Source organism: Globicephala melas, chromosome 2 (genome assembly GCF_963455315.2).
Source record: "Globicephala melas chromosome 2, mGloMel1.2, whole genome shotgun sequence".
Classification (NCBI taxonomy): domain Eukaryota; kingdom Metazoa; phylum Chordata; class Mammalia; order Artiodactyla; family Delphinidae; genus Globicephala; species Globicephala melas.
In genome coordinates this window covers 60,367,490-60,383,503 of record NC_083315.2, presented here as the reverse complement: position 1 = coordinate 60,383,503, position 16,014 = coordinate 60,367,490, and the positions used below count along the sequence as shown (strand labels likewise).

Here is a 16,014-nt window from a genome sequence, read left to right as displayed (position 1 = left end):
GTAAATAGGTACATTATGAAATGTTCTGTATCTTCCTTAACAACATCTTTGAGATATTTCTACATCAGAATTTTTAGTTCATTCTTCTTAAGAGTTGGAAAGTGCTCTATTGCAGGAATGTACTTCAATATACATTTAGAAGATTAATTTCTTAAATAGCTACTACATATATATATAGTTTAAAATTAAAACAGTTCAAAAGAGTATATGTGAAAAATTCTCCCTCCCACAGCTTCCCTGTGCCAACAAATTTCCCTCCAAAGGTAATGAATATTTTCTGTTCCATCTGTATACTTCCAGAGATATGTATAGATAAGATGCTTAAATGAACCTCACTTAGTCTCAGATTTGGCTGAGACCCCAAAACAGTAAGGTCATATTCAAAGTTAGATGCAAATTCACCAACACAGGATTTGCAGAGGGAGAGTGTAGAAAACCAGCTTTTTACTCTTAGTTCACCACCTACCTCCAGCTTACAAAAGGCATTGGAGAGGCTGAAAAAAAAGATAGGAGAGTCAAGGTTTTTAGAGGAAGCTGTTGTACTTTGTACTGAGTCATTGCCACCATCCTCAACCTCATCCTGAGGTGTGTATGCCCTTTGCCTCACTCACACTGATGTAAGGAATTTTGCTGGGAACACACAGCAATATGTAATATTGCTTCCTATCTGAGAGACATGGTGGCTGACGTCTGAATTACATTTGGGATATATAAAAGGTAAAGGACTGGCTCAGGCATCCTGTGGGGTAGAGATGAGGCTATGGTTTGGAATATAACAGAACTGCCAACAATAGGTCAAAGGAGCATGTTTTCTCTAGTCCAAATGTGGTACATACATGCAAGAGCTCTGGAGAAGCATTGTCTTGGATCCTGTTCAAGAAAGCTGCCAAAAGAAGTGAGTGGACTTCAGCAGAAGGAAGGTGCAGTCGTATCACCAGATGCCTGGGGTCTCAAGAAAGAATTGTTAACAAACAACCACAAAAGCAATGTACTCATCTATGCAAAGGAAAGTACAGAGATGAGATCCCCAAAGATGGAATGATGGAGCTTTAAAGAACTCAGAGATACAACCTGCAAAAAAAAGAGTAAGCCTTAAACCTCTGCAAACCCCAGAGAATGTAGATGCCACTCATGACAGTACTGGTCAAGTACAAACATTACAGTCTCCCTTGTGACTTCCTCCATATGTTCCAACCTTAACAGGCTTCATGGTTGTGTAAGTTATTCACTGAAAATGGCACCTGACTGTAGGTGCTAATGGGGGCTGAAATCCAACCTGCTTTCCACTCTCCAAACCATATGCCCTGGCACGGGGTTGTGTCTACTTGGAGGAAGAGTTGCCTGTTCCTACTTCACACAGAGGTGCAGTTCTCTCACCATGGGGTTGCATTCACCCAGAAGGGAGAACCTTTTTCTAATCTATCCAAAGACACCAGAGGAACTAGCAGCCACCCAGCTTGGAAAGATTAGAGACAGTAGCAACAAGATGAGGAAAGTGGAAGCATTGAATGAAGAAAGAATGAAACTGATCACACACGCCTTTTCCATAGGAGGTGACTCACATCCTAGAGGCCCACGCTGGGAGACAGGAAGAAGCCTCAGTCTTAAATCAGTTTTAGAGTGATGACTATTAGAGGGGGCTGGGCATTTCTGTTACTTAACTGATGTTGTTTGGGAGCCTAGCATTTCAGGAGGAATCTTAATACGTAAGAGTAATTAGCAAAGTTGATGGATTTGACCAAGGTGAAAGGGGCAAGGGAAAACCAGCCATAGAGAGTAAACTAAAGGGCCAGTGGAAGACAAAAATTAAGGTGCTTTCTGATTTACACCCTGTAATGGAGACCTCTAGCTCCCTACTTATATACATTCTGTCCTTTACAATTTGATATAACCTCTAGACTAAATTCTCTGTAAGGGGATGTAAGATGGATTAAGGTGTAATCGATGGGTGCCACTTCCAGGACTGGCCTAGTAAACACCTCCCCCCATACCCACACACAATGAAACTCTTTCTTTCCTCTCCTCCCAGATGGATGCAACTGGTGACAGAGCCATGAAAGATGACAGACAGAAGGAATCTTGGTCCATGAGTGACAGGGAGGATGAGAGCTGCCCCACCAAGCTGAACACCTGTTCAAGACTGCTAGGTGAGCAGAATCTAAACTTCTATTTTGTTAATTCGTTGCATTTTAGGTTTGCTTGTATTAAAGGAATCACAATTCTTTCAAATCTAGAAAGAAAAACAAACACACAAAATTATTTATTTAAGAAATTATTTCTTTCCAGGCAAGGGAGAACTGTAAGGAGACAGATAATCTCTGTGAACAAAGTAAAAGATAGGGTTTATATAGGGCTTGGGGGAAATGTGGGGTTTAAGTTAAATATGAATGACTGGCTATGACTGGCTCAAAATGAAGTGGGGTTAGTCATTGATTAGGTGGATTTCAAGAGCAGACCTATTGTAGCAGGGTTTGGTTTTCTGTGGGTGATTCAGCCCAAGACTGATATTGAATGGTCTTTCCTTTTCCCGTTTAAATACCTGAGGACATGAGTAACGTTCTTCAGGCAAGAGTAGAATTTTCTTTTTTTTGGTTGTCAAATAACCCTTTATTTTTCTTTGCAGTTCTTAACTAGTTGGGCATTCCACTGCACCACTGTTGATGTCATCTATGATGTGAGGGTGGCGGCCATCAACATTGCAGCCCACAGACTGGATGGCCCCCAGGATCTATTTAATGGTTCCAGAGAGTTCTCTAGCTAAAGATCGATACCGCATCTGTCAGGCAATGTTGACAATCTCATCAAAAGTGATGTTTCCACTGTGCTTAATGCTTTTCTGCTTCCTTCTGTCTCTTGGCAGTTCCTTGGGGCATTGATGATCAATCCTCAACCTGGGCTTGTCTGTTCTGAATGGTCAGTTTCACAGTAATCCTCAGACCCTTCCAATCACCAGTTGCCTTGGCGATGTCATCACCAACCTTTTTTGGAGACAGACCCAGGGGGCCAATCTTGGGGGCCAGGGCAGATGTGGCACCGACTTCCCCACTGGTGCACCTCAGGTACACAACTTTGATCTTGTTGGGGTCAAACTTAGGCAACATGGTGGCAGCTGGTGTCGGATGAACCCGGATTCGGGACAACTGAAGAAAGTTGCACCTTGGCCTCCTCTGAGCCAAAAGGTGGAAGTCTTTTTCTTTTTTTTTAATTTTTCTTGAAGTATAGTTGATTTACAATGCTGTGTTAGTTTCAGGTGTACAGCAAAGTGATTCAGTTATACATATACATGTATCCACTCTTTTTTAGATTCTTTTCCCATATCGGCCATTACAGAGTATTGAGTAGGGTTCCCTTGTGCTATATAGTAGGTCCTTGTTAGTTATCTATTTTATATATAACAGTGTGTATATGTCAATCCCAATCTCCCAATTTATCTCTCCCCCTACCCTTACCCTGGGTTAACCATAAGTTTGTTTTCTACATATGTAACTCTATTTCTGTTTTGTAGGTAAGTTCATTTGTACCCTTTTTTTAGATTCTACATATAAGTGATATCATATGATATCTGTCTTTCTCTGTCTGACTTACTTCACTCCGTGTGACAATCTCTAGGTCCATGCATGTTGCTGTAAATGGCATTATTTCGTTCTTTTTTATGGCTGAGTAATATTCCATTGTATATATGTACCACATCTTCTTTATCCATTCCTCTGTTGATGGACATTTAGGTTGCTTCCATATTCTGGCTATTGTAAATATTGCTGCAATGAACACTGGGGTGCATGTATCTTTTTGAATTATGGTTTTCTCTGGTTATATGCCCAGAAGTGGGATTGCTGGATCATATGGTAGCTCTATTTTTAGCTTTTTAAGCAACCTCCATACTGTTCTCCACAGTGCTGTACAATTTACATTCCCATCAAGTGTAGGAGAGTTCTCTATTCTCCACACCCACTCCAGCATTTATTGTTTGTAGACTGATGATGGCCATTCTGACCAGTGTGAGGTGATACCTCATTGCAGTTGTTTTTTGTTGTTGTTGTTGTTTTGGTTTTTTTTGCAGTTGTTTTTTAAAATAAATTTATTTATTTTAGTTTTGGCTGCATTGGGTCTTTGTTGCTGTGCGTGGGCTTTTCTCTAGTTGCGGCTCACAGGGACTGCTCTTTGTTGTGATGTGCAGGCTTCTCATTGCGGTGGCTTCTCTAGCTGCGGAGCATGGGCTCTAGGCGCACGGGCTTCAGTAGTTGTGGCTTGCGGGCTTATTTGCTCCGCAGCATGTGGGATCTTCCCGCGCCAGGGCTCGAACCCATGTCCCCTGCATTGGCAGGTGGATTCTTAACCACTGCGCCACCAGGGAAGCCCCTCATTGCAGTTTTGATTTGCATTTCTCTAGTAATTAGTGATGTTGAGCATCTTTTCTTGTGCTTTTTAGCCATCTGTACGTCTTCTTTGGAGAAATGTCTATTTAGATCTTCTGCCTATTTTTTGATTGGGTTTCTTTTCTTTCTTTCTTTTTTGATATTGAGCTGCATGAGCTCTTCATATATTTTGGAGATTAATCCTTTGCTGGTTGCTTCGTTTGCAAATATTTTCTCCCATTCTGAGGGTTGTCTTTTCGTTTTGCTTATGGTTTCGTTTGCTGTGCAAAAGCTTTTACGTTTAATTAGTTCCCACTTGTTTAGTTTTATTTTCATTACTCTAGGAGGTGGGTTGAAAAAGATCTTGCTATGATTTATGTCAAAGAGTGTTCTGCCTGTGTTTTCCTCTAAGACTTTAATAGTATCCGGCCTTACATTTAGGCCTTTAATCCATTTTGAGTTTATTTTTATGTATGGTGTTAGGGAGTGTTCTAATTTCATTCGTTTACATGTAGCTGCCCAGTTTTCCCAGCACCACTTAAGAAACGGTCTTTTCTCCATTGTATATTCTTGCCTTCTTTGTCATAGATTAGGTAACCATAGGTTCGTGGGTTTATCTCTGGACTTTCTATCCTGTTCCATTGATCTACATTTCTGCTTTTGTGCCAGTACCGTACTGCATTTTTTTTTTTTTTTTTTTTTTTTTGGCTGTGTCGGGTCTTCGTTGCTGTGCGAGCTTTCTCTAGTTGTGGCGAGCAGGGGCTACTCTTCATTGTGGTGCACAGGTTTCTCATTGAGGTGGCTTTTGTTGTGGAGCACAGGCACTAGGCACACGGGCTTCAGTAGTTGTGGCACGTGGACTCAGTAGTTGTGGCTCATGGGCTGTAGAGTACAGGCTCAGTAGTTGTGGTGTACGGGCTTAGTTGCTCCGCGGCATGTGGGATCTTCCCGCACCAGGGCTCGAACCCATATCCCCTGTATTGGCAGGCGTATTCTTAATCACTGAGCCACCAGGGAAGCCCCATACTGTTTTGATTACTGTAGCTTTGTAATGTAAAGAGTGGAATTTTCCAGTCTCAGCTCCCTTTTGGTCCTCATTGACAGATCATGGAAGAGGCTATTAAATATTGTGTAGAACAAGAATGGGCAATTTTTTAAAAAGGTACAAATGAACTTATTTACAAAACAGAAAGAGACTCACAGACATGGAAAACAAAAGTATGCTTACCCAAGTGGGGAGTGATATATTAAGAGGTTGGGATTAACATACACACACTACTATATATAAAATAGATAACCAACAATGACTTACTGTGTAGCACAGGGAACAATACTCAATATTTTATAAAACTGATAAGAGAAAAGAATCTGAAAAAGAATATACATATATATATGTATAACTGAATCACTGTGCTGTACACCTGAAACTAACACATTGTAAATCAACTATACTTCAATTTTAAAAAAGATATTAAAAAAAGAATGTTAAAATAATATGTGCACAGATATGATAGGACACATTTTATTAAAAATCAGAAAAACAGAATGGGCAATTATTTTTCCTGCAAAGGACCAGAAGGTAAATATTTTAGGCTTTGCAAGCCATCCGGTCTCTGTTGCAGGTACTCAGCTCTGCTGTTATAGCACAGAAGCATCATGGACAATATGTAAACAAATAAGTGTGGTCATGTTCAAATAAAACTTTATTTACAAAAACAGGTGGTTGGCCAGATTTGATCCACAGGCCATAGTTTGCTGACCCCTAGTCTAGAATTCTAGATCTAATCTATCTAGGTTAGATATGGTTTTGGTTTTCCCTGCTGGGTGAAATGGTGGTTGTAGTGATCATCATGATTTCATTTTGTTTTTGACTCAGGATCATCTGTTGCACTATCTGATGAGGCAGCCACCACATAGTAGAGTTTAATTCCAACACCAACTACGTAGAATATGACTGCAACATAAATATACAACTAGTAGAATAAGGAGGGACTGGAAAGTTCACCAAAGTCATAATTCACATTTTCACAGATTAAACCGCCAGATAAGATCTTCTTCTTCTTTTTTAAAAAAATATTTATTTATTTATTTATTTATTTTTATTTTGGTTGCGCCGGGTCTTAGTTGTGGCACTCGGGATCTTTGCTGAGGCATGCGGGATCTTTAGTTTTAGCATGTGGGATCTTTCTTTTTTTTTTTTTTTTTTTAGTTGAGGCATGCAGGCTTCTTAGTTGCAGCATGCATGCGGGATCTAGTTCCCCGACCAGGATAGAACCCAGGCCCCCTGCATTGGGAGCGCAGAGTCTTACCCACTGGACCACCAGAGAAGTCCCAAGATCCTCTTCTTGACCTAAGTTATGGTAATAAGACAAGGAGTATAGACCAGGTTGTTACCTTCTGAAATTTTTTGAAGTTTCTCTCACTTTTTTGATAATGTTAAAACCTGTCTGAGAGAACTTTGGGAATACAAGCTGCTTCAAAGCAAATAGATCTGAAGTTTCTGAGGGAACTGTGTTGCCAAAAAACCCCACAAGCCTGGCCTGAATAAATAAGTAAAGCCATGAAACAACACTTGGGTCTCCAACCCTGCACCATCAGGAAGCAGGCTGTCAAAGCTGTATAGTCCCCAAGGAAGGCATGCTCCCACTTCACGTACAGCCAGGGAGAAAAATGGCTGAGGGAGGACTTGCCAGAGGGCAGAACCAGGGTAGGAGAACAATGACAAGAGAATTCTTCTTCGAGAGCAAAATTGGGTCTAATATGAGAACTTCCTTCACTGCCCAGAAAGGGTGTCTTTTTTTACCCGCCCCCATTTAACTTTTTGTTTTCATTGAAGTATAATTGACCTACAACACTGTGTTAGTTCCAGGTGCACAACATGGTGATTTGATATTTCTATACATTACGAGATGATCACCACGATAAGTCTAGTTACTATTTGTCACCATGCAAAGATATTACATAATTATTGACTATACTCTCCATGCTGTTCATTTTATCTCTGTGACTCATTTATTTTGTAACTGAAAGATTGTACCTCTTAATCTCACCACCCATTTCATTTATTCCCCCCCCACCCCCCGGCAACCACCTGTTTGCTCTCAGTATCTATGAGTCTGTTTCCATTTTGTTGTTTGTTCATTTGTTGTGGTTTTTTTTAGATTCCATATATAAGTGAGATCATACAGTATTTGTCTTTCTCTGACTTATTTCACTTAGCACTATACCCTCTAAGTCCATTCATGCTGTTACAAATGGCAAGATTTCATTATTTTTTAGGCCGACTAACATTACATTGTGTGTGTGTATGTGGAAGGAGATATATATATAGAGAGAGAGATAGATATATAGATAGATAGAGAGACATAGACAAATAGATCCAAAACACGACTCAGCAAAATAGTTTATTTCTCGTTCACCTAATAGTCCTGAACAGATATGGTTGATTTACAATGTTGTGTTAGTTGTCTTTTGATAATACCTATTCTGACAGGTATGAGGTGATAGCTCAGTGTGGGTTTTTTTTTTTAACTATTAAACTCATTGTGGTTTTGATTTGCATTTCCTTAATGATTGAGCATCTTTTCATGTGTTTCGTCCAGGCTAATTAGAAAAGACTGTGATCCAGATATTGATATGAAATTCAATAATTGAATGGGACTTTTGTCTTCTCCCTTGGGGGAAGGGTGAATATATTTGGTGACCAGAGAGGCTGACTGTAACAGAGACCTTGTCTGTCTACCGAAAGCTATTAGTCTCTGGGACTACTAGAGTAGCTTCCCATATTCCCATTCAATTTGGGTGTAGCCATATGACCAAATTTTCTCCAATGTAATGTGAGTGGAAGCAACATTTACCACTTTCTGGGGATGGTAGACCACAAGATGAACAGATCCAAGGACCCTGAATGACAGCAATGTAGGAAAGCTTCCTCCCTGACCTGAATAACTGTCCAGGGCTATTAGGTGAGCAAGAAATAAACAATTTTGCTGAGTCGTGTTTTGGATCTATTTGTTGCAGTAGTTTAGCCTGCATTAACTGATATACACCCCATGAGTCATGCTTGTTCAACATAATGATTATATATATGCATCCTCTTTAAACATAATTATTAATAGTATCAAACTAAACATCCTGTAACGAGCCTTGCTTTTTTCATTTAATGTCTTGGAAAGTGTTCCATATTAGTACATTAAAAACTTCATTTTTATATTCTTTCCTTTTTGCCTTTTGACAGCTTAAGTACAATGTTACCTAACCAGTTCCCTACTGATGGACATCTAGGCTTTTTCTAATCTATAGCTAGTGTTCTATGTTGCAGTTCTTTCAGCTGGTACTCTGCAAATGCAAGGCACAGTTCAGCTTCAGGTCCAGCAGTGTCTGGTTTTACTCTCTGAATTAGGACTTTACTTAGTTTCTTTTAGACAAATTACAAAGCTAATATTTGACCATATTGATTCTCTGTGGCCTACTATTGTAAAATTCAAATGGTTACAAATTCAAATACTTACATTGATGGGAGGAATATAGCATGGTGGTTAGTAGCACGAATTACAGTCAGACAGTCCTGGATTCAAATCCCAGCTCTGCTACGTGTAACATGTAACTTAACCTTGGGCAAGTTGCTTAACTACTATAAGCATTAGTTTTCTCACCAGTAAAATGGGGGTTATTTTGAGGATTAAATGATAATGTAAGTGAAGTGCTTAGTGCATGACAACCATCAGTTAATAAGCACTGTAGAATTTTCCTTAATGTACAATTTTTTTCTAATTACCAAAGAAAGCAAAAATTAACCCTGAGTCTAAGGTTAGGACATGTATCATAACTATCTTTATTGTTAAGATGGGAAATTGTTTTTTAAAAGATTACATCATTTTTCCTTTTTCAAAATGATTTTATTTTACATACTTTTCTGTAACTTGCTAGTCTCTTTTTAAATTCTACAACTGACAACTTCCTATGTCAGTAGAAATGTACTGACTTCATTCTTTTTAAAGACTGTAATTTGGGGGGTGGGGGATGATTCCTTTTTATTGAGGAGAGAGCCCTCAAATCTTGTGACTATTCATTTGAATTTTGTATCAAACTGTCAGGGTTAGATTGTATTGGGTCCAGGCTGATGCTATATTGCAGGTTCAGGAAATTCAGTCATTGCAGATGCCATAATTAATGTTAAAGCAAACAACACAGAGGCTTCATTGAGTTGGAGAGTGAGAGGGAAGTAGCTACAGAAAACATACACAAACGTAAATGCCATTCTCCTAGCACTTGAATTCCAGAAGTGAAACTGGAGGGTTCGACTGTCCATATTAGGAAATGACTGGATGCTTGATGACCACAGTGTTAAGCTAAGTATTTTGCCCTATTTACTGTGAGGGTAGGAGGAGGCATTAAAGGGAATTGGTCAGGAGGACATTATTAGTAAATCAGTTTTAGTAAAACTAACAATTTTATAACCACTCTATTCTCTTCCAACCTAATCTCAGTGCAGTTATAAGCATTATAAAATCAAACTTTCACTTTAAGTGGAGAGACTGAAAACCGAGCTCAGTTCTTTAAGACGAAGTTTCTGAAACAGATTCCCAAATGGGGTTATCTCCTATTCCCTGAAATTGCAGCAGAGTTAAGAACCTGTGTTAAGATTGGTTTGAATCCATCAAAGCCTTCAACATGTGCTCTTGCCATAAAGTAGCAAATGAAGGCATGGAGAACAGACAACCTTTTCAACTTCTCTGGCACTGAATATATTTCACCTTAATAAAATGTCAGGAACTCCCATTAAACTATACTTGGTTTCCTTTAGCTCAGATTCAGGATTAACTAGCATTAAGCTTGCAACAGAAACACAGCTGTGGTGCACGTGCTGTGTGGGAGCAATACATGATGAACCCGGTGCCCAAACATCACAAAAGCAAGTGCTCCCCTCCCTATATTTGGGAAATTTCTTTTCCACTGAAGTTTCTTCAGTATACCTTGCATCTTCTGAGCTCATGTTTCCAAGATCCTTGCCTAGTCTCCTCCATAACATCTGTACACTTGTCTTGATTTTTTTTCTTTTAACATGGAAAGGACAAGAGTCCTGGCCAACCTTGACAATAGAAAAATGTATATTACTATTCTTGAGAACTCAACCTTCAGTGCAGGTGCTTGGGAGTAAAGATTTTTGATGGATTAAAGCCCCCGGGCATGTGTAGGTGTCTGTGGACACATTTACAGGAACCAGTTGGACCCACAATTCTCCCAGCCAACCAGCCTCACTGGCCGGCCAACTTCAGCTTGGGCACCCTCTCCTCTTAGTCTCACCAGCACTTGATGGTGTCTGGTTTATAACAGCTCTGTTGGATGCGGGGCCACATGGCTCCCAAAGAGCCCTGACGAGAGGCACAGACCTGAGACCAGATGTCTCGTTCTAGGACAGATGGCTTGAACGGCCTCCTGTTCCTTTTTGCTCTGGAAGTCTACAGGACTGCTGAGTGCCAGGGCCACCACAGAAATCTGGGTGCAGCTTTGCAAAGACAGCTTTCAATTCAGTGTCAACAAGAGTGAAATGATCCAGTGTTTTCAAAGATGAAGCAATTGCCTTGGAGGTCTGACCTCTTCTATTCCCAGGTGAGGGAAAGAACTACATAGTCCAGTTCACCAAAATGTTGGCAAATCCCAGAATCACAGGGTTGGAAAGGACCTTTGTGGTGAGAGCAGGCTGAAAGGGAATGTGGCAAGAGAGCTGCTTCCTGAAGGGGAAGGCTGGCTGCCCCCCCCCACCCCCCAGGAGTCCTCAATAACTAGATGCTGGCAGTTCCTCAGCGTTGCCTGGCTTGTGGAGGCTGACACATCACAACTCGAGACATCAGACACCAAATACCAACTATCTGATTTAAAAGATGAACAACAACAACAACAAAAATACAAACAGTTCTGTGAAATAAAGGACCCAGGAGTCAGCCTGATGGGCATACGCCCCTCTGTAGGAAAACACATTGGAAGCCCAATCAGGCTGCAGGTAACGTTACTGGTACATCCACCACCACAACAGCAAGGTCCCCTCATGAGTGTGTGGACTGGATATACCTGCCTTCAGCCCCCTGGCCTTGGACTGTCACATTCTTTCCTTACACACAGTTAATACCAGTTACTCATGAGAGACTTTACACGTGCTAATTGAGGTTCCTGAGGCTATACCTTGATCTCAGTACAAGAAGAATCTTAATCATCTGTTACATTTTAATTTCCTATTACAGTAAAATGTATAGTAACTGCCTCACTGCCCTTCTGCCTTACCTGAAAAACCTCTTGTAGGGCCAATGCAAGTCGAAAACGTAATCACTGTTAATTTCAATGGGAAAACATTTTATACGTTTCAAGTCCCCAAACTGACATCCATTCATGTGAAAACACCAGATCTCTTTAAGATGGACACAATTACATCAATAATTAACATTGGTTATCATAAACACATAAAGGCATTTTCTCTTCATTAATTATTACTAATTACACTATTATTCTATAATATGGCCATTTACCTGTTGTTTCTTAGCTTTTATGCCCTGTACTATTTAAGACTAAATTTATAACAAAACATACATACAAATGATACCCAATATTTATACAATTCAACTTTTATTTTTAACAAGAGAAATAAAATCAATGAAAACCATGCAAATGATATCACCTTTATTGAACAGTTGAAATAAAAGAGACATGATGTAAGATTATCCCTGCTATATTTAAGCAAAACACTAAGAAATGTGATGGGAGAACCTAAGGTAACATGGGCCAGCTATGTGAAGATGATACACGGTGACTCTCTTCTTCAGCTCTAAGAATTACACCAAGTAAATCCAACCTGATAGATGCAAAGAAATGCCTTGGGTATCAGTTATCTTTCATTGCAAAATAAACCATCTCAAAACTTATTGGTTTAACTTTAAAACAATAAACCTAATTTTTCACTGGTCTATGGGTTTGTCGATGGGCTTCTTCTGGTCTCGGCCAACAAAGCTGGGCCTAGATGGTCTACAATGGCCTGGCTCACATGTCTGATGGTTGGCAGGCTAGTTGGTCTACGGAGCCACACTCATATGTCTGGCAGTTGCTTAGATGTCAGTTGGGGTGATGACCACATGTCTTTCATCATTCATCAGGTTAGCCAGGAGTTTTTCACAAGGTGGTGGAAGAGTTCTCAGCAGCAAGAGAGAGCAAGCTATAATTGTAAGCACTTTTTAAGACTTCTAGTATCAGAAGACTGCTAATATCCCATAAAACAAAGCAAGTCACATAGCCAAGCCTAGATTCATAAAATGGAGAAACAGACTCCACCTCTCAATGGGAGAAGCTGAAAATACTATGGCTATTCTGTTCAATGTACCACACCTTGGAAGCCAAAGTAGCGAGATTAAATGATATTCCTTGTAACCAGAATGGGTGAATATCTCAGGATTTAAATACATTACTATGAAAGGGGAGGGGGGTGTTTCTGTTTCAACTACTGAGGTTATCTAGTAAGGCTGCCCTCTTGGGTCCTCTACTACATGTGAGGCAAGGAAATAAAACCAAAAAGGTAGGCAGAGGCTAGGGCTCTGCAGGCCACATGATGGAATTTAGGTCTTGATCCCAAGAGTAATGGGAAGCCATAGAGTGTTTTAAGGAGAGAGATAAGATCACTTGGGCTGCAATGAGGGCAGTAATTCTAGAAGCTTTGCCAGGAAGGGGAATCTTGAGATAAGGCTTTAGTCACAGAATATGGGGTCAAAGGAAAGGGTTTTTTTTGTTTTTGTTTTTTCAAAGCAAAAGATGGTTGAAACTGATGGAAGGATCCAATACTACAAGAGGTTAAAGGGAGAACCCTGAGAATTGGGAAAGGAAACTTAAGCATGCATGGAAAGTTTGGTTTAAAAAAATTATCATACAATAAAATTGATTGTATTTTTCTTATACAGTTCTATGGATTTTAACACATGTATAGACTCATGTAACTACCACCACAGTCAGAATACAGAAGAGTTCCATCACCCCAAAACACTTCTTTTTGCTATCCCTTTATAGTCACTCCTCCATTCCTAATTCCTGGCAACCACTGACTTATTCTCCATCACTATAGTTTTCATATTTTCAAGATTTTCATTTTGAGACTAGCTTCCTTCATTCAGCATGCCTTTATTGTTATGTTGTTATAACGCCAAGTTGTTGGGTGTATCAATACTTCTTTCCTTTTTATTGCTAAGTAGTATTCCATTGGGGTCAGCTTCTGATAGAATTCCCCAGGTAGTAGTGATATCACTATTCTACCAGTTACTTGGGGCAAAAACCTTGATCACCCTTGACTCTCTTCTCTAACCTATACATAATCCATTAGTAAATCCTGTGGCTTTACTTTCAAAATACACCCGAAATCTGACCAGTTCTTACCACCTCCAATGCTGTCATCTAGTTCAGGCCACCATCATCTTCTGCCAGGACTAGTGCTTCCACTCTTACTTCGCTACCCTCATTGTCTATTCTCCATACGACAGCTAGAATGAAACTTTTATTTTTTCATTTATTTATTTTTGGCCATGTGGCATGCGGGATCTTAGTTCCCCAACCGGGGATCAAACCCATGCCCCCTGCAGTGAAGCTCAGAGCCCTAACCACTGGACTGCCAGGGAATTCCCTCAAATGAAACTTTTAGAGACTTAAATCTGGTCAAGTTAGTCTTGTGCTCAAAACTCTTCAGTGGTTTAAGCGGTAACGATCCGAAGTTGTCACCATGGCCTACAAAGTCCCACATGACTGGGCCCCTGGCTACCTCTCTGATGTCATCTCCTACCACTCTCCCCCCACTCACTCTGTATCAGCTATAGTGGTCTCCTTGCTAATTCTATAGCACGTCAAGCACGCTCCTGCCTCAGAGCATTTGAATTTGCTGTCTCCTCTGTCTGGAACATGCTTTCCCTAGTAATCCACATGGCTTACCCCCATCAAGTCAGTTCCAGTTTCTGCTTAAGTGTCCCTTATCAATAAGTCTTTCTCTGACTAATGTCTAAAATGGCAGCCACCTGAGACCAATGTCTAACCCTTACCCTGCTTTGTTCTTCTTAGAATACATATATATATATATATACATATGTATAAAAACAAATATATATGTATTGTTTTTCTGTCTCCCCACATTAGGAAGATCCTTGAAGATAAGGAATTTTTTTGTTTATTGCTGAACAAGCACCTAGATGAGTACATGAGTGCCTCATCTGGCATACAGTGGGAGTTCAATGAATTTTTTTTTTTTTGGCCGCACCGCACAGCATGAAGGATCTTAGTTCCCCGACCAGGGATGGAACCCGTGCCCTCTGCAGTGGAAGCATGGATTCTTAACCACTGGACTGCCAGCGAAGTCCCTCAATGAATAGTTTTGATTGAGTAACTTATAGGAGGAAAGGACAGATGGGAACATATGTAGATTTCTAGATTTTAGGGCATTCTACATTTTCTATTACTTATACAGTAAGATAATCAGGGGAAGGGGTACGGGAAGCATAGGGGATTAGAGACTTGCCGATAGTGGAGAGCAGGTTAACTAGAAAAATATAATGAAATTTCCAGGCACTGTTCAAAGCCCATTTAAGGCTGACATTATTATATTTAGTGATGCCAATCTGTTCAGCAGGACAATTTACTATGACAAGGTACAGGCATTGAGAAGCATGTTAGTCCACCCGGGGTGGAGGACTTAGTTGGGGAAAAGAGGAGGGCAGGCTTAAGAGTAAGTAAGAGGGGGATTGTAATGATGTACCATTGAATCTAAGATGGATAAGGACGGAACTGAAGAATGAGAATTAAGTAGAAGCTTTCAACAGATTGGAGGTTCTGATAAAGTAAAAAAGACAGTTATGGTGAAGTTCTTAAGCAGTCAAGCTAAAGGTTATCAGGCTGTAGTTGGACAGAGGGATGTTCAAACTACTGATTCATAACAAGATAGGGTTTCTAGTGACAAGGTCCAGGTTTTTGACTGGGATTGGGAGGTTGATGTAAGGGATGAGGCCTGCATGTTAAATGAGTTGTCCACAGTGACTCTGAATTTATCAAGATGGAAGATGGTTAGAGAAGAGAAAGTAAGACAAGGACCTGGATGCACATATTAGCAGATCATCTCTACAGAGGCGGTTAAATGGGCGGCAAAGTCTTACAAGTAAGCGTCAGAGAAGCAAGGGTTTTTACAGGAGGTGACAGTATATGGTACCTTGCCCCCACTTTTGGAACCTGGGAAGCGAGAATACTAACCCATGTGAGGGAGCTCCAGGGGACGCAGCATCCTCAGAGAACAGAGAAAAGCTGATCTGGAAGCGGGAATCTCAGAGGAAGATCGGTTTGAAGGTAGGAGGTTGGGGAGGCGACCGAAGCAGCAGAAAACCCTGACACTCCTTGTCCTTTATTTACCTTCTTCCCAACCTACCGCCCGCCCACGCTACACCAACCTCCACAACTAGAAAACACTCAGAAAAGAGTGTAAGCACACCGGCTCTTTTCAACTCCCCGCGGAAGTACTCACACCGGAACTCCTCCATGTCTGCGCTTCCCCATTGGCGGAAGCTTCCGCCAGCTTCTACTCACTTCCGCCCACGACTCAGTTGGGCGGGGCTTTCCCTAGAAGTCACTTCCGCCTGACCCCGCCCCTCGTTCC

General features: G+C 40.6%; 1 pseudogene; it reads right to left on the bottom strand.

Annotated features, from left to right (window-relative positions):
• Positions 1-2,626: 2,626 nt before the first annotated feature.
• LOC115862805 (large ribosomal subunit protein uL11-like) lies at positions 2,627-3,101 on the bottom strand (annotated as a pseudogene).
• Between the last annotated feature and the right edge of the window lie 12,913 nt (positions 3,102-16,014).